This window comes from Myotis myotis, unplaced genomic scaffold (assembly GCF_014108235.1).
Source record: "Myotis myotis isolate mMyoMyo1 unplaced genomic scaffold, mMyoMyo1.p scaffold_m19_p_1, whole genome shotgun sequence".
NCBI classification, from domain to species: Eukaryota; Metazoa; Chordata; class Mammalia; order Chiroptera; family Vespertilionidae; genus Myotis; species Myotis myotis.
The window spans coordinates 39,328,494-39,346,055 of NW_023416313.1; positions in this window are offsets into that span (position 1 = coordinate 39,328,494).

Below are 17,562 nucleotides of genomic sequence, written 5' to 3' on the forward strand. Positions count from 1 at the left end.
TTGGTCTGGTGCCCCCGCTTACCTCCTCCACCATCCCACTGCGGCTGATGCCCACCATGTTCCATGCACGCCCCCTGGTGGTCAGCACACGTCATAGCGACTGGTTGTTCAGTTGTTTGCTTGTTCCGATTATTCTGCTGTTCAGTCTATTTGCATATTAGCCTTTTATTGTATAGGATCATGTTTATATTTTCACCATTTACCAATGGTTTGTAGTATCACTCAGACCCTTACTATTATTATTATACTAAATAGAAGATTCTTTTCTATTTCCCTTGAGAATAAGGTTTCTGAAAGCAAAGGAGAAAAGAGACATACATATTTTCTGCTGTTTGGGCAAAGTGCACCGGAAGGCCTTATGAATTAAGTTGATTCAGCAGCCAGAGTGTCTGGTTCCTTTCTTGTGAGTCTGAGACCAAGACATGAGTCCTTGTTTTTAAAGTGAGAGGATCTTCATGAGGAGTAAGGGCTGATGATTCTTCATGGAGGTACTGTTTGCTAATGATTAAGTTGGTCAGATATTGAATTATTAAAAGGATGTGAAATTAGTAATCAAATAATTGTACTTAAAGCTAGCTCTCAAAGTTTTTGCAGAAGTATCTTTAATGGGATAGGATAATAAACCAGGGACATCTAGTGGACTGTTTGGTGTCCCATTGCCCCATTCTAAACATTTCATGAAAATTATACATTCAATGCTATAAGGCATCAGTATTTTATATAAATAACTAGAGGCCCGGTGCATGAAATTCATGTACTTGGGGGAGGGGAGTCCCAAAGCCTTGCCTGTGCCCTCTCACAGTCTGGGAGCCCTCAGGAGATGTCTGACTGCCATGAGCCTGGCTTCTGGCTGAGCAGCGCTCTCCCTGTGGGAGTGCACTGACCACCAGGGGGCAGCTTCTGCATTGAGCGTGGCCAGTGTGCATCTTAGCAACTGGTCATTCCACAGTTTGGTCAATTTGCATATTAGCCTTTTATTATGTAGGATGTTTTATATTACTTACTATATGAGATTGTTTAATTTCTCTTTTGCTTAATGGCTAAAATAATTAACCATTTACTGAAAATCTATGTTGAATGGAGAACTACGACTACACTAGAGGCCTGGTGCATGAAAATTCATGCATTGGAGGGGGGGTCCCTCAGCCCGGCCTGCCCCCTCTCACAGTCTAGGAGCCCTCAGTGGCGGGAGGCGACCCGGTGATCAGGGGAAGGTGACGCCCCCATCACACCTCTGCTGCTGCCACTGCTGTCAGTGCAAGCCTTGGCCTGGCCCTGGTTACCTGTGCCTCAGGCTGGCTCTGAGTGGCTGGGGGTCTGAAGGGGCTGGGGGACTCCAGATGCAGGTGTGCGGAGCATGCCTGCCACCCCGGCAGGGCTGAGGGACTGGGCACCTCCATCTTGTGGCTGTGGGCACCACCATCTTTGAGGGCGTGACAGTCAATTAGCATATCCCTTCCTTATTGGCTGAGGGTGCCACCATCTTTGCAACGGCATGAGTGTCAATTAGCATATTCCTTCTTTATTAAATAGGATACCAGCTTCCTTGTCTGGGCAATTTTTTTGTGTGTGAAAAAATATTTACACATATAAATAAACGGATATAAATGTGAGACAATATTCCCAGTTTATTGAATATGTAAGCAGAATCCCTGCAGAGAAGTGCTGGGATGATATTTCCAAAGGGGTGATGCCATCCAACATGGAAATCTTCAATAAATGAATCTTATCACTGTGGGAAACTTAGCTAATTGTGTCATACCAGTGAATGGCTCATTGATTTAACTCCTCAGTGTTTTTCACTAGACTAGACATGTTCAGTGACAAAAGGTAAGTCACTCATACATTTTGAAAACCATTCACACTACAATTTCTGTCACATGTAATAAAAGGTAAAAGACTGCTTATATTTCCAAAAGATCAAGTCTCTTTTTCCAACTCCTAATTACTGTTATAAGATTATCACCATGTACATTGTAACCATTCACAGGCTTACAATTGTTCGATGTGAACGCTCAGCTTTGAAAGAGAGCTGCTAAGTAATTCCAGTTGGTGAGCAGCTTGGTAGGTGAACAGTGGGTGCTTTCAATCTTATCCCCATGTTTACCTTTGTCAGGACATCATTATTTTCCTCTTTGAAGAAAAGCAGCAAATAAATTTTGACTAATGTACTCTATGTGCCAAGTAAAGATTTAGTTCTGTATATGAAAAATTCACTTCAGATTCCAGCATAAATATGGTCAAGAAGTATTTAAGTTATCACTTTACCATCTGACTGAAAATACTAAGAAAACCAGGATGCAGCTGTCTTGCTGTTGCTGAGCTCAGGATACAGAATGGGCACAGTGCAAACCCCCATTCTTCATTTTATCTGCTATGGTTTTAGGCCCAGATAAATATATATCTCTAGCTCTACTTTTTCCCAGTTGAAAAAAAAAATATACATGTTTGAAAACTTCTTTATAGGTAATTTCACAGTTAAATCTGTCTTTATAGATATACATTATTATTTGAGGGGAAATAAAAACACCAACATGTTCACTTTTCATTTATACAAGTTGTTAACTTACAAAATTTAACTGAGTGAATTTGAATATATAATTGGTTTAATTAAACAATTCGTAATAAGGTCAACATCCGTTTAGCAACCAGAAGGACTCTTGGAGGCATTGTACAAACTGGAAGGAAAAAGGGTGGGGTAAGAAGGAATTAACAAACAAACAACAACAACAACAAAAAAAAAAGGAAAAAAAAAAGAAAAAAGGAAGGATGATTTTTAGACCAAGACATTCTTTTGGGAAGAAGGGAAAGTCAAGGGATTTTATCATGAAACATCCAGACTGCTTGATTAAGATTATATTTCTGGCAAAGTTTGAAGCAGCAATTAGATCAGGTATAAAATGTAAGTTTGTTATCGTGAATGAATTTTAGCACAATTAATGCCATTTTGGGGTTGTGGTGTTCTCTTTAACAAAGTCTAAGGTAACAGTCTTTCTGATTTCAATCTTTCAACCAATTATTTAAAATATCCTTTGAGCATTTTAAAATAAGGACACTCTTTTTTGAAGCTTCACTTTCTTTTTATGTCTCAAACTTTATTTATTCATATCTTCTATGCAATGATTCATAAAATTTCCTATTATGCACAAGATTATTCTTCTATATATATGAGTTTAAAACTTATTTTGTAAGAGACTTCAACTATTTTTGTTGTTCCAGGTAGAAATCTTATTTTACTAATGCAAATGTGTAATACATAGAAATTCATTTTCAAAACTATCAACATTTATTTTCTATTTGTGCCCTATTCCATCAGAGTTAAACTTGTAATATAAATTATTTTGTAGTCTCCCCTTTCCAGTTAGGTACTGTGCCAAGGTTCCATGCTTTTATATCATCCTAAGACATCAAAGGTTAAGTTGGTCAGCTAGTCTTGAGTGTACTCTGTGCCTGGCCAGTGTGGCTCAGTTGTTGAGTGTCAACCTATGAACCAGGTCACTGTTCAATTCCCAGAGCACATGCCTGCATTGTGGGCTCAATCCCCAATAGGGGGCATGCAGGAGGCGCCTGATCAATGATTCTCTCTCATCATGGTTTCTATCTCTCTCTCCCACTCCCTTCTTCCCTCTGAAATCAATAAGAACATATATCCTTTTAAAAAAAAAAATGTGCTCTGTCCACACTGACTTCTAATGAGTCATGCATTATCTTGATTATTTCTCAGTGGTTAGTCTATACAAATTCCTACTAAACTTTTCCTTGTTCTCATCTGGTCCATTAAGTTCAGCAAATCTCTCTCTCTTTCTCTCTCTCTCTCTTTTCCCTGCAATACCATGCTCAGGCAGAGAGAAATCCTGTTTGTTCTTTCTATAACATTGTGCTGGGGGACTTTTTAAAAATTTTTTTAGCTCAACTAAGCCCCAGTCTGCCTAGAAATTCCATGCTACTGCTTTTATTTTTTGCTCCATTTTGTGTTGCTTGGATATTATTCTGCTGTTGTAATGCATACTGGGACTGAGGTCCTATTTGCATAACATATAATTCAGTCATTTTTCCCTGGAGACTCACTTCCTTGCTAAGTTGTTACTGGGAGATAAGGTACAATTACACTCTGGTCTCAGTTGCCTCAAATATGTCCAGGATGAATGTGTTGTATAAAAATAACAGAATGTATTACAAAATAAATTAAACGGACCATTTATCTGCTTCTACATGCATGTTTTCTTCCTTTTCCTCTTTTAATAGGAAAATACTTTTCCTTCTTCCAATTACAGCCTTTTCCTCTTACCTGGGATTTTTATTCCATCTCTTCCTTCCTAAGGCACTTGTTTCTACCTTTAATTCATTACTGTATACTAGTACCTACTCATTCTGATGGTGACGATGATGATGACAGTGATGACGGTAGCTGTATCAGCTAGGGTAAAGCCAGAGCCCATGTCAGGTAGTTTAATGGGGGGAACATAACACAATAAACTAGTTGTAAAGGAAATAAAAGACACGAAAAACTAATTTGGGTTAGTTAGTGTGGCACTAAGTGGGTGACAGTGCAGCACTCAGAGCTTGGCAACCACTGAAAGCTGCTTCCACCCCCATAGCGGGAGGTGCAATGGAGCACAATGGAGCCACCGGAGGTCAGGGATTGCTAGTGTCCAGGGGAGCTTACACCCTGCAGGAGAGGCAGCTCCTGCTGAGAGCGGGCATGGACCTGAAAAAAAGAGAAGTATAAATATTTGACTTCTTTTCTCTCCTCTAGTGTTCTGCTAGTGCATCCAGGATCTTGAAACTAATTAGAAGCCAATAGACAAAGGTGCCTGGGAAACAGAGGAGTCTGACATCTGGGATGTGCTGTAGAGAAGAGCAAAGGACATCAGGGAATGAATCAGAGAGGAAACAAAGCAATCACAGGACCAATATTCAAGGAGTAACAGCACATGTAATGGTACCAACCTGTAATATTTGTAAATTAGCTACCTCTAATTCCTACTTACTCCTATACCTTGCAAAGTCTTCTAATTCTTTCATTCCATTGAAACAGTCCTTGACAAGGACCGGAAATGAAATGATCTTTCACTATCACATACAGTGTTTTTCATTCCTTCTTACCTGTCTTATTTCTCTTTTCCTTGAAAACATTTCTGCCTATTAGCATAAAAGGCACTGCAATTTATTTTTTATCTTTTTTATTATTAGACAGTAAGTTAGAGAAAGTAGGAAAGAAGGCTACTTTGTGCATCTTGATAAATTTTATGAAGATATCACACATTTCTATTTATATTTCCATGGCCATACTTAGCTTAAAGAGAGACAGAAGTAATATCTTTTAGGAGGGTGGTAATATGCTTTTCTAAATAATCAAGTTCTGTTATTTAAAAAAAAATATTTGAATGGATACTGTGAGAATCCTAGCATTCTCTGTCAAAGAGTTCATGTTTGATATCTTCAATTCTCTCAATAAAATATTAAGTAGATCATTAAAACTTAACACAATAGAGTTGAACATATGAAGAGAGGACAAGATAAATTATCTTAGAATGTTGGGAAATCAATACACTAAGATGACTTCATAGGAATTCTAGGAGTTACTTATTTTGTGCTCATTTGAGGAATTTGATTGACTTTAATGTAAAATGAGTTCAGTTGATTTTTTTTCCTTGTAAATATTTAGGTATTCAATTATAGGTAGCTAAGTAGTATAGTATAATTCAACAAGGATTTTCCTAGAGTTATAAATGGAGGGAAAGGGGGAAAAGAGTTTAAAATGTTAGCAAATGAGTGTTTATAGTAGCATATTGTGTTATCAAGCTGAACAGAAAAGGAAAAAAAGCTGGGAGAGGGCTATTAAAAAGACAGTTATCGCATGAGGATTGAAGAGAGTTAGGAATTTCATTTCTGAAGCTCACATTTTAGATCCGGTTGGATTTCTAATGAAATAAAAGCTAAATGTTGAAATGGATTTCTAATGTAGAGTAAGAAATGAGAGTTTGAGGACCAAAGAGATTGGATTATGGCTGAAACACCAATGTTGATGTTGAAGATGTTGAGAGTTACAATGATTTAGGGAGGAATTGTTTTATTTGAGAGATGCTTATAATTAATGATTAGAAAAAAGTTCAGAAGATGGTATCAAGGCACAACAGAGAGTAGAATAAGAGAATGCTATAAACTTTAGATACCATTAATTCCACCAGAAGAAGTTTGTGTGTGTGGGGGGGGGGGAGGGGGGGAGGGTGATTAATCAACTTAATGCAAGTATTAAAGAGGATAAACATCTAACTCACCTCTTAGTCTTGTGGTTTGTGAACTGAAGAAGAAAAAATGAAAAGATTTTCTGTTAAGATCAATTTAGTGCAAGAATTTCCCAGAAGGGGAGCCAGGTTTTAATGAAGGTCAGCCAGTCATGAGAACATTTATGGAAGAGATAGCAGGCCTAGGGGAGCTTGTTGATCACAAATTAGAAGGTTGAAATGCATGAAGGAATGTGGAAGATGACAGGGAAGACAGGAGTGCATAGATAGCAACATGGAAACTGTTGATTATTGACATACATAAGCACATGATCCCACATTCTGAAGTGACGGTGAGATAAAACACTTATTTCTGAGCCTTTTGTGCTTTTCTAGTGATTTACTGAAAAGCAGCTCCTTGAAGTTTCCATTTTTCTGATGGTTAAGAAGGGAGCTATATTGTGATTGCTTAAGTTTCTTAGAATTTTTTATAGTTCTCTCTCGGCTAGTTTATAAACTTTTTGAAGTCAAGGATTCATTCAATATTGCTAACAAGTATATTCCAAGGAACTTGAATAGTACCTGCTATTGTTTGCATGTGGCTTCTCATGCAAAATTTTGCAGGGCACCCTAGCTGGTCTGGCTCAGTAAATAGAGTGTAGGCCCATGAACTGAAGGGTCTTGGGTTTGATTCCCGTCAAGGGTACCTTGGTTACCATCTACATGAGTCCTCTCTCTCTCTCTCTCTCTCTCTCTCTCTCTCTCTCTCTCTCTCTCTCTCCCTCCCTCCCTCTACCCCTGCTTAGTCTTTTCTTGAACAATCAGGAACAGAGAAGAGGCTACCTCCTTTAGACAAGGGTATGTGATCTTCACTGCAGTTCTTACCATTCTCCAATGAAACCCTGCCTCTTGCAATTGTCTCTTATTAGAGCACTGCCATGGTTGTTAACCTTAGAGAAATATGTCTCTATACCTGTGCCTTTGTAAATAATTGAAAAGTAAAATCTAGCCCAATAAAATATCACATTTTAAGAAAATGGGAAAATATATGTACCTGTGGAAGTAAAACTATTTCCACAATTAAATATGCAAACAGTCTCTAACAAAGACAAAACCCAGTTCACTTCAGTTGTTTATATTATCACCTTGGCCCTTGCAAACATTTCATATTTTGTTTTTGTTTTGTTAGTTCTCACCTCTGGCACATGCCCTGGTGATGGGGGGAGGTGGTGGAAGTGGAAGAGGGCATAGAGAGGATAAATAGTGGTGGAAAAATATAATTACCAATAACATAAAATAAAAGTAATGTGGAAAAAAGAAAGAAGAGACAGAAATCTAGATTTGCATATGAAATATCCCAATTTTTAAATGTTGGTTAAACTTATTAAAAAACAGTGCAGGCAAAATATATTATCTCAGATGGCCATATTTAAGCTCTCATTCTCAATTTAGACTTCTGTGTATTTAATGAATATCTCTTTTAAAAATGAATGAGCCCAGCCAGCATGGCTCAGTGGTTGAGCATCGACCTATAGACCAGGAGTTCATGGTTTGATTCCCTTTCAGGGGATGTGCCTGGATTGCAGGCTCCATCCCCAGTGTGGGGCATGCAGGAGGCAGCTGATCAATAATTCCCTCTCATCATTGATGTTTCTATCTCTCTCTCTCCTTTTCTCTCTGAAGTCAATAAAAATATATTCTTAAAAAGTACATGAGTGAATGGTTTAAAGAAAATAATTTTCTTGTATTAAACTCAATATTACAATTTTTTTAACTTTCTTACTCAGAAGTTGTTGGTTTTAAAGTTCTTAAAGATAACCTGCTGCTGTTTTCAAAAAGTTTGTTTTACCTAGAGTAAAGCAAGTGACCAGATTGCATAATCACTTCTTATTTGTGAAATTATTTTTATACCATCTTTATCATTTGTTGTGACCTTTTCCTAAAGATAGAAGTAATGCATTCATCTAACAAAATTGCCTTTAAAGACCTTGTATAATTATTTTATATATTAAAGTATTTCCAGTAAAAAGCTATTTTGCAGTGAGATTTCGCTTCTCTCAGGGCTGTAATCAATGAATGAAGGATACTGATAGTAGGTTATCATACTTTGTTAGCTATGGTGGTCTAGAAATAATTTCCATCTTGATTTTTCAAAAATGTCCTTAAAATACCTCCAATTGAGAAAAGCAAAATTGATATTGTTCCCCAAAAAAACAAAACAAAAAAAACTTAGTACAAATACGTCTACTTTACATAGAAATTTATACACAAGTATTTTCTTTTTTTTTTTTTCTGTTCATCAGATTATTTATTCACTTGATTCTTAGATTCACTTGTTGATAGATGCATATTTGTTGTTCATAATTTGTATCTTTACCTTTTTCTTCCTCTTCCTCTTCTTAAAGGATACCTTTCAGCATTTCATATAATCCTGGTTTGGTGGTGATGAACTCCTTTAGCTTTTCCTTATCTGTGAAGCTCTTTATCTGACCTTCAATTCTGAATGATAGCTTTGCTGGATAAAGTAATCTTGGTTGTAGGTTCTTGGTATTCATCACTTTGAATATTTCTTGCCACTCCCTTCTGGCCTGCAAAGTTTCTGTTGAGAAATCAGCTGACAGTCGTATGGGTATTCCCTTGTAGGTAACTGAGTTTCTTTCTCTTGCTGTTTTTAAGATTCTCTCTTTATCTTTTGCTCTTGGCATTTTAATTATGATGTGTCTTGGTGTGGTCCTCTTTGGATTCCTTTTGTTTGGGGTTCTCCGCGCTTCTTGCACCTGTAAGTCCATTTCTTTCACCAGGTGGGGGAAGTTTTCTGTCATTATTTCTTCAAATAGGTTTTCAATATCTTGGTCTCTCTCATCTTCTGGCACCCCTATAATTCTGATGTTGGTACGCTTGAAGCTGTCCCAGAGGCTCCTTACACTATCCTCGCATTTTTGGATTCTTTTTTCATTTTGCTTTTTTGGTTGGGTGTTTTTTGCTTCCTCGCATTTCAAATCATTGACTTGATTCTTGCGCTCCTCTGGTCTGCTGTTGGGAGTCTGTATAATATTCGTTATTTCAGTCCATGTATGCTTAATTTCTAGTTGGTTCCCCAATATAAGATCGAGGGTCTCATTAGTTTTCTTGTAGATCTCATTAAGTTTATCGGCGGCTTCTAAACAGTTCTTGAGAGACCTTAAAAGTGTGGTTCTGAACTCTATATCTTCCATTGACAATTTTGTCCTGTTTCTTTGTCTCCGCATTTTGTTATGCTTCCTTGGTGCACCCCCTAGTGGTCTTTGTTCGCAGTCTTATAGTTAAATCTTGATTGTTGTAGCTAATTCCAGGGAGGGTTTGACCTCCAGGCCAAGTGGCTATGAGAATCAGCTGTGTCAGCAGTCCACAAGTATTTTCAAAAGCATAATTTATTTCCAATATAGAAACTTATTTATTAAGTATATAAATATATTATGACATTTCATAAGTGCATATTATCATGAAAACAGAGAAAGGGGGTGAGAGGCTAAATATGCAAATTGGAAATGGCCAGACCACATAAAAAAATAAAACTCCAAAGAAAGATAAATATTACAGGATCTCATTTACGTGTGGAATCTAATGAACAAAATGAACTGACCAAGAAAATAAAACCAAAAGCATGGAGGCATGGAACAGATTGACTTACCTTGATGTGAAGTTAGGGGGATGAGGAGATAAACCAAGTAACTTACATGCTTATATGCATAGCCCATGGATACCAGCAATAGGGTGGTGAAGACCTGGGGGGTGGGTACAGGCTGGGAGGAGAGGGGAATGGGAGAGATCTATAATACCATCCTATATAATAAAGAGGTAATATGCAAAGCGACCGTCACACCCTCACACAAGATGGTCGCCCCCATGTGGTCACAAGATGGCCGGCAGGGGAGGGCAGTTGGGGGGCGAACAGGCCAGCAGGGGAAGGCAGTTGGGGGGGATTGGGTCAGTAGGGGAACAGTTAGGTGTCAATTTGGCTGGCAGGGGAGTTGTTAGGGGGTGATCAGGCAGGCAGGCAGGCGAGTGGTTAGGAGCCAGCAGTCCTGGATTGTGAGAGGGATGTCCAACTGCTGGTTTAGGTGGTGGGATCAGGACTAAACTGGCAGTCGGAAATCCCCAAGGGGCCCCAGATTGGAGAGGGTGCAGGCTGGGCTGAGGGACCTCCTCCCCTATGAATGAATTTTGTGCACCAGGCCTCTAGTCAACAATAAAAAAAAATTAAAAAATAAAACTGTAGTTCACAAAATTTTTAGCAACTAGTGCAGGAAGCCAATCTACATAAAACCTATTTTCTGGTTGGCCCAAGATGGTAATGGCTTGATCAATGAATAACAGCTTTGCTAATTTTGGCCCAACTTCAAACCAAAGAAAGCCAACTATGCTACCCTAACCAATTACAGAGGATGCTCAGTTTCTAGTTAGCCCGCTTTCAGCTTTCCCATGCCAATTTCTAATCACAGCCTTCCCCTTTTCCCATCATGGAGTTTTCTCACTCCCCTGTGTGTCTTTGAGTCTCTGCCAATGGCTAGTGATGCTGGCTGATGCTCTTGCTTTATAGCAAGCTCGGAATAAATAAATAGCCTTTGCTTGTTCTCTTTTGGGTGGTCTTCATTTATTTCTATAGGAGTTATATGAAATTGTTTGTTTCTAAAAAGTACAAGTAAACAAATGGACAATGAATATTTACTCTGTGTCAGCAGATATATGAGATAAAATATGGTGATATTTTGTAAATGGTAATATGTTAGTGTTCTTTAAGAGACTAAAAGGAAATATCTGTCTCTTCCTACAACAATAGGGAAGAAATACTTTTTAAATAGTCAAGTTCTTTGACTACATATGTTCAGAGTAATATTAAGGCCTAGTGAAGGGTTTATATTTCAGGGAGAAAAAAATAGTTTCCCCAGGCAGTACCAGAGGATAGGAGAAAAATGTTATTGTTTTAAGAGGAAAGGAGTTAATAGTTGCCTGTTTAAAATTCACACATGACTACAGCACATTTGCCAGAGTTAGGGTAAACTTACCTCTAGAAGCAATCTTACCTAATAATAGACAAACATGTAAATTGACCATCCCTCCACTACGCTCACCAGCCAATCAGGAGAGTATGCAAATTAACCCAACAAAGATGACGGTTAATTTGAATACATAGGCACGAAGCGGTGGAGCGAAGACTGAAGGCTCCTGCCGGAGCAGCGAAGATGGAAGGCTCTGGGCCGGAGCAGTGAAGGCCTGGGTCCCAGGTGCTGGAGGAAAACCGGTGCTGGCAGCCAGGGGAAGGGAAGGCCTACTGTATGAATCTCTTCATGCAACGGGCCTCTAGTATTTACTATGATAGGGTGTGAACTTCAGAAAGGCTTATATTGATAATGACAATGATGATATTATAACAATTTTAAAATACCAGCTATTATTTACTGATTTCCCACTGTGTATTAGCCTGATTTTAAATTCATGTTCTCATTTAAATCTAGCAAAAGTCCTGGGCAGTAGAGTTTATCTTTGTTTTAGAGATAAGGAAACTGAAGTTTAGAATATTCACGTGATTAGTGGCAAGACTGAAATTGAAACCCAGTTGTCAATGGCTTATAACATCAATTGCTTAGTTGTTCTAAGAATTTTCCAGGTCCTTTTTAAATAATCATCTTGATAAACACTTTTATTTTATTTATTTTTATTACATACATATGTAATAAAAATATATCTGTAATATATATATATATATATTACCTCAGTGACCTTAATATGTGATAATCCCAATAAATCCTGCAACCATCCAGCACCACTCCTAGTTATTAGGATATTATTGACTATATTCCCTTTGCTGTACTTTATATGGATAAATGCTTATAAACAGTCAAGTTTGAAATAGGTTTTCTAGCAAGTCATACTTTTTTGATATTACCATTTATTTGTTTTTGGATTTAGTTTAGCTTTAAGGCAGTAACAGTGGGAATTTTAATACTTTTATTACTTCATTCAATATGTATTGAACATTTATTCTCAGTGATGAACTCTCCTAGGCATAGGAGATAAAAAGTGGAAAATTTTTTGTATACCAATTGCTTGCAACCCAGTAGAAGATATACCCACAAAGAAAACAATAGAACTCTACATAACTGATGAGAGAGAGAGAGAGAGAGAGAGAGAGAGAGAGAGAGAGAGAGAGAGAGAAGATTCCAGGGAAAGGTAAAAATACTTTTATTTTGTTTCCTTTAATAATGTCTGCTAAGCTCTGGCCATTTATTAGAAAATGCTGGAGATATAAAGGTGTATAAGGCATACTTCTGTGTTTAAATTGTTACATTCTAAAGGAGGAGATCAATGTCGAAGTTGAATAGCAGTGTTAAAGATTCCCAGGGGTTGCAGAGAAAGCACCCCTTACTCTGCTTAGAGTGCCAAGGAAAACTAAGATGTAAAAAATAAAAAAATAAAAATAAATAGTTCACCAGATGACTAAGTAGGGGATCGGGGGATGGGAAACACACTCTGGATATTTTTGATTGTTGGAGTTCATTTATTATCAAAATTGGGAAGAGAAATATTAAGAGAGGCCCTATTGAGCACTCACTTGGGTGCTTACGTATTTTTTTGGTTTCATATAAACAGCAATCCGTTCCTCTTGATGATCAGGATCTGTCAGCCAGATTTCTTTCCTTGGTACCAAGAGCCTGAAGTCATTGAACAGCATCTGCAGCTCATATTTTCTTGATATTATTGATAGGCTGCCCTTGGAAGGATTCCTACTCTGGGGACTAAGAATTCTGGAGGCTATGGTTGAAGAATAGAAATCATGAGCCCTTCAAGTGGGTCACTGGATAGATGAGGAGCAAGGTCACTCCTAACTTCACCCTTGGGTCCCAGACCTATGTTTTGGTTGTTTTGAACTTATTATGTTTATTGTACCACTTAATTGTTCTTGATTTAGGGTGAACCTCACAGCCTGGACTTTGGTGTTCCATTGTTGCAGCCTCACCCCTGCCAATCCTGCACCTCAACCATGTAATCAAAATGCTGTTCCAGTGTTCTATTAGACTAGTGGTCACAGGGAAGTACACTATGAAACTGGACCAGTGGGTCTTGTGTTCATTTGCCCACTGTCACATGTCCTTTGCCGTAGAGTGGCACTCTTGGTTTGAGATGATGTTATACACCATGGTGTCTTCTACCACGCTTAATGCATGAATTAAAGATAGATATATCTGTAATTATGTTTCAACAAAGCACTCACATTCGTGTACTCACCCAGGTAATATTTGAATACGTGTAACACTATTAAGTGATTAAGCTACAAAGTTTGTTTTACATCAATTAATTGAGTTAGGAGTGTGCATTTGCAAATATAAATAGTAAAGGACCCAGAGGTATCCATCATCTCCCAAATATTGGAGCACAGCCAAAACAAAGACAAGTGTTCCCATGACAAGTAATTTTACCCCTGGGTTTTAAAGCAAGTTCACAAAATGATGAACTTGAACACATACAGTATGGACTTATACTCATTAGATTTCATTACTTTCCTCACTTTACACTTTTGTGTTTGTGTTTTCTAAATGGACAAAGGTCTTCTAATAACCTGCAAAGAATATGTTTCTAATGGAGAGATATATTTTTAAATGTTCGTTTTAGGGGCAGAAGAAAATTTTGTCAAAAGTCAGAAAATCAATTGCTCTTCAGTCTTTCTTCGCTCCAAATACCAAGAAAACCTTGAAGTGCACTGTTCGAGTGGCTTAGTTGGTTGAGCATCTTCCCCTGCACCAAGAGGTTGCAGGTTCGATTCTGGTCAGGGCACCTGACCAGGTTGCAGGCTCAATCCCCCGAGTAAGAGACTTGCAGGAGATAGTCAATCGTTGGTTCTCTCTCCTCAATGTTTCTCTTTCCCCTCTTCTTCCCCCCTCTCTCAAATCAATTTTTTTTTAAAAAAAGAAAACCTTGAAGTAATTTTTATATTGTTTTCAACAAACTTTATGCATGAAACTATTGAAAAATGTCAAAAGAGCTGGTATCATTAGAACATTAGAACATTAGAACATTAGAACACTGCCTTTATTACAGATTGCAGTGCAAAAGGGTGGGGCATAAGAGCTAATGGTTAAATGATTTTTATGTAGAAAGACAACTGATAGGCATTTTTGTAATTATATGATACAAATCACTCTGAGTCACTGTGATTTTATAAAGGCATGACTACTTTTTCTTTCTTTATTTTTTAAGTAACAGAAAGTGTATTGCTTTTCTTTTCTTATTGTCTTAAATTTTACCTATGTCTCCTTTTTCCCCATTTGACCCCGACCCCCCACCCCCACAGCCATTCCCACTTTTTAAATGGGACTGAAATAAACCAAAAGACACAAACCTATCATACTGAAGATTTTTTGTGTGATACTAGTCGTTATATTAATATTAGAATATTAATTTTTTCAGAATTATTTTATATATGATACAAATAAACTCTAAAAATTAAAACAAAACAAGTTTTCTTTCTTGTCTGTGTGCATATTTCCTCACACATACACACTTGATGTGTAAAATACCCTAAGATTCACTATGATTCTAATTATTAATGATATCAATGTCTGATAAGAGGGGCACCTTGTTATCAGCTTTAACAGCTTCAAATTTTTGACCATAGTTCAAACAAATCAATTCACCATCTTTTAAGTGTCCCTCTATAAACAAATTTTTGTATTCAAAACTACCAGGTTATCTCTTCTCTTCTTATCCCTGACTTCACTCTTCCTTCCTTCCCACCCCAAGAAGAACAAACCACTGTTCTGCTCATTTTGTAATTTGTTCTATAATAATGATCTGTCAGCATATCTGGTTGCATCAGCACCACTGAGAGTTTACGTGAAGTTGCCTTGTCTGTGAAGCAAAGATTTTTCTGATAACCCTAGACAGCCATCGTCAGACTGACTTTTACACACAGAACAAAATGAGTATTTTGTTTTCTTACTGGGAAGGTTCTGTAAATATAGAATAAATCTTTATGTATCAGACAGCTCACAGATACTCACCTTTTGTTTTTGTTTTGATAGTTTACAGTAGAAGTAAACATGTATAATGTTAGCTGAGTATGTTTATTTTCTTGACATTTCCAGTGTAGCTTACAAAACCAAATCAATATTAATGAAGATGAAACATTACCAGACAGGAGCTATGTGTAAGAATGAGTGATAAAATCTCAAAGAGAAGTTTTCCTCATGTTGCCTGTGCAAAAAAAAAAAAAAGCTTAATTTTTAATTCCAGGCTTTCCTAAACCTCAATAATTTTGTAATAGCTGCTCTTCCCCAAGGAAAATGAATTATAGAATACAAAGAAATTTCTTCCAAATAAGTGAGTGCTGACTAGTTTTATTCAATTAAGGAAAAAATAGGAAAAAAGATGAATTTGAAGAGGTAAAAGTAAATTTAAAATTAGAGAAAAACAAATGTAATGTAGGGAAAATCACTGGGCAGCAATGAAAGGATGGAAATGACTCAAATTCAATCCACTTGATGCATTTCAATGCCTGCCATATGCAAAGTATACACTTTTGTACCATGAACATCCAAATGCTCTAGATCACAGGTCTTATGTCTAAAGGACAGATTATACCTTTGATAACAGGGGCACAAACTGTCCCATCACCGTCTGGTAGGAAGCACTGTATATTGATTCTGAAAAATGACTACACTGGCTTCTGGTCACTAATTTGACCGTATCAGCCTTATTAATTTGGTAATTTATTTTATAATTAAAAGATAGCTGGTGAAGTGATTTTGCTACATATCAACTGCCTGATCTTTTTATATAAGCTTAGAAGAGGAAATAATCATGTGATCAGCACTATGAGATATTGTGAGCCAGAGGCGTTAGCCTGAGGCAAGTCTATCAAGACATTTATTGCCAAAAAAGAAGTATGTTTTTTCTTTATCTCAGTGAATCCTACATAATAAAAGCCTAATATGCTAAGTGTCTGACCATTCAACCATTTGACCATTTGCTATGACACACACTGACCATCGGGGGCAGACACTCTGACCCCAACTTGCTGCTGGGGTCCGGCCAATCGGAACTGGGTGAGATGGGCCAGACATGCCCTGGAGCCCTCCTGTGGTCCCTCTCCAGTACCGATCGTGCACCAGTGGGGTCCCTCGGCCTGGCCTGCACCCTCTAGCAATCTGGGACCCTTCATGGGATATCAGAGAGCTGGTTTTGGCCCGATTCCCTGCCTCTAGTTTGGTACATATTAACATTTGGTGATCTGTGTTAACATCCTGTATTCTTGAGTTAAGGTGTACTATGCTTTATTAAATTGCAAAAATAATGAACAAAGTGTAATCAATAATGTTTATCTAAAATTAAAGCAAAAAATAAAAATAGAATCTTGATTTTCAATAGGATTGATGCCATGATATTAAAAAATATTGTAAATTTATGAAAATGAATACTTGAATAAAGCTATTATATTCTGACTTTTGGTACCCTTTTCATCTAGGGCTCTAGGCCAACACAACACTTTTGGCTGATTGCACAGGGTAGGGAAATCAATCCAAGAAATAAACTTTAATAACATCTATAATAACCCACCAAAATATACAGAAAGGTGACTCTGGTCTTCAGTCCAAAATCCCATTCTGTAGGAAATGCCAATAGTTTGAGCAGGTCATGCAAAGTTAATGTCCAACTATTTGATTTATTCAAAGTGTTTGCAACTAAAACAGTAGGAAACACCACAGGTGTGTCCAGAACCAGAGAGCAGATAGGCCTAAATTCACCCCTTTATTCAAAATACTACTTCTTTCCTTACAGGTATCAACCAATGTCTGAGCATAGGGTCTTCAGGGAAGGGTTAAAAGGGTTTCAGGAGATGCTGACCTTTCAGCCCAAAAGGAAGCTGTGTGAGGCCTGGGGAGCCAATGAGCCAGGGCCCATTGTTCAGGCTTGTCCATTTATCTGTGTGGCATGCAAACGTCATTTTCTAAGTATGCCATGACATAAGAAAGTAGTCTCAAAGCTTTTTTCTCCCGGACAGACTTTCTTTTAAGGTGGGAAGAGCTACACATATCTGTCACATGACCAATACTTACTTGATTTGCATGTAATATTTCTCATTATATAATTCTCATAAGATGGGAGGGGGGATGGTGAGGTACAAGGGGTTTATTACCTAATCCAACAGGAGCCATGATTGTAATGTTTCCCTTAATGGAAACCTTAATTCTTTTTTATATCAGAGTTGTGCTCTTGGTTCCCCTCCCTTTTGCCTTTTAACAAATGTGAGATGTGATACAATTCTCTTTGCCTATTTTTCTTGTTTCTATACAAAGTC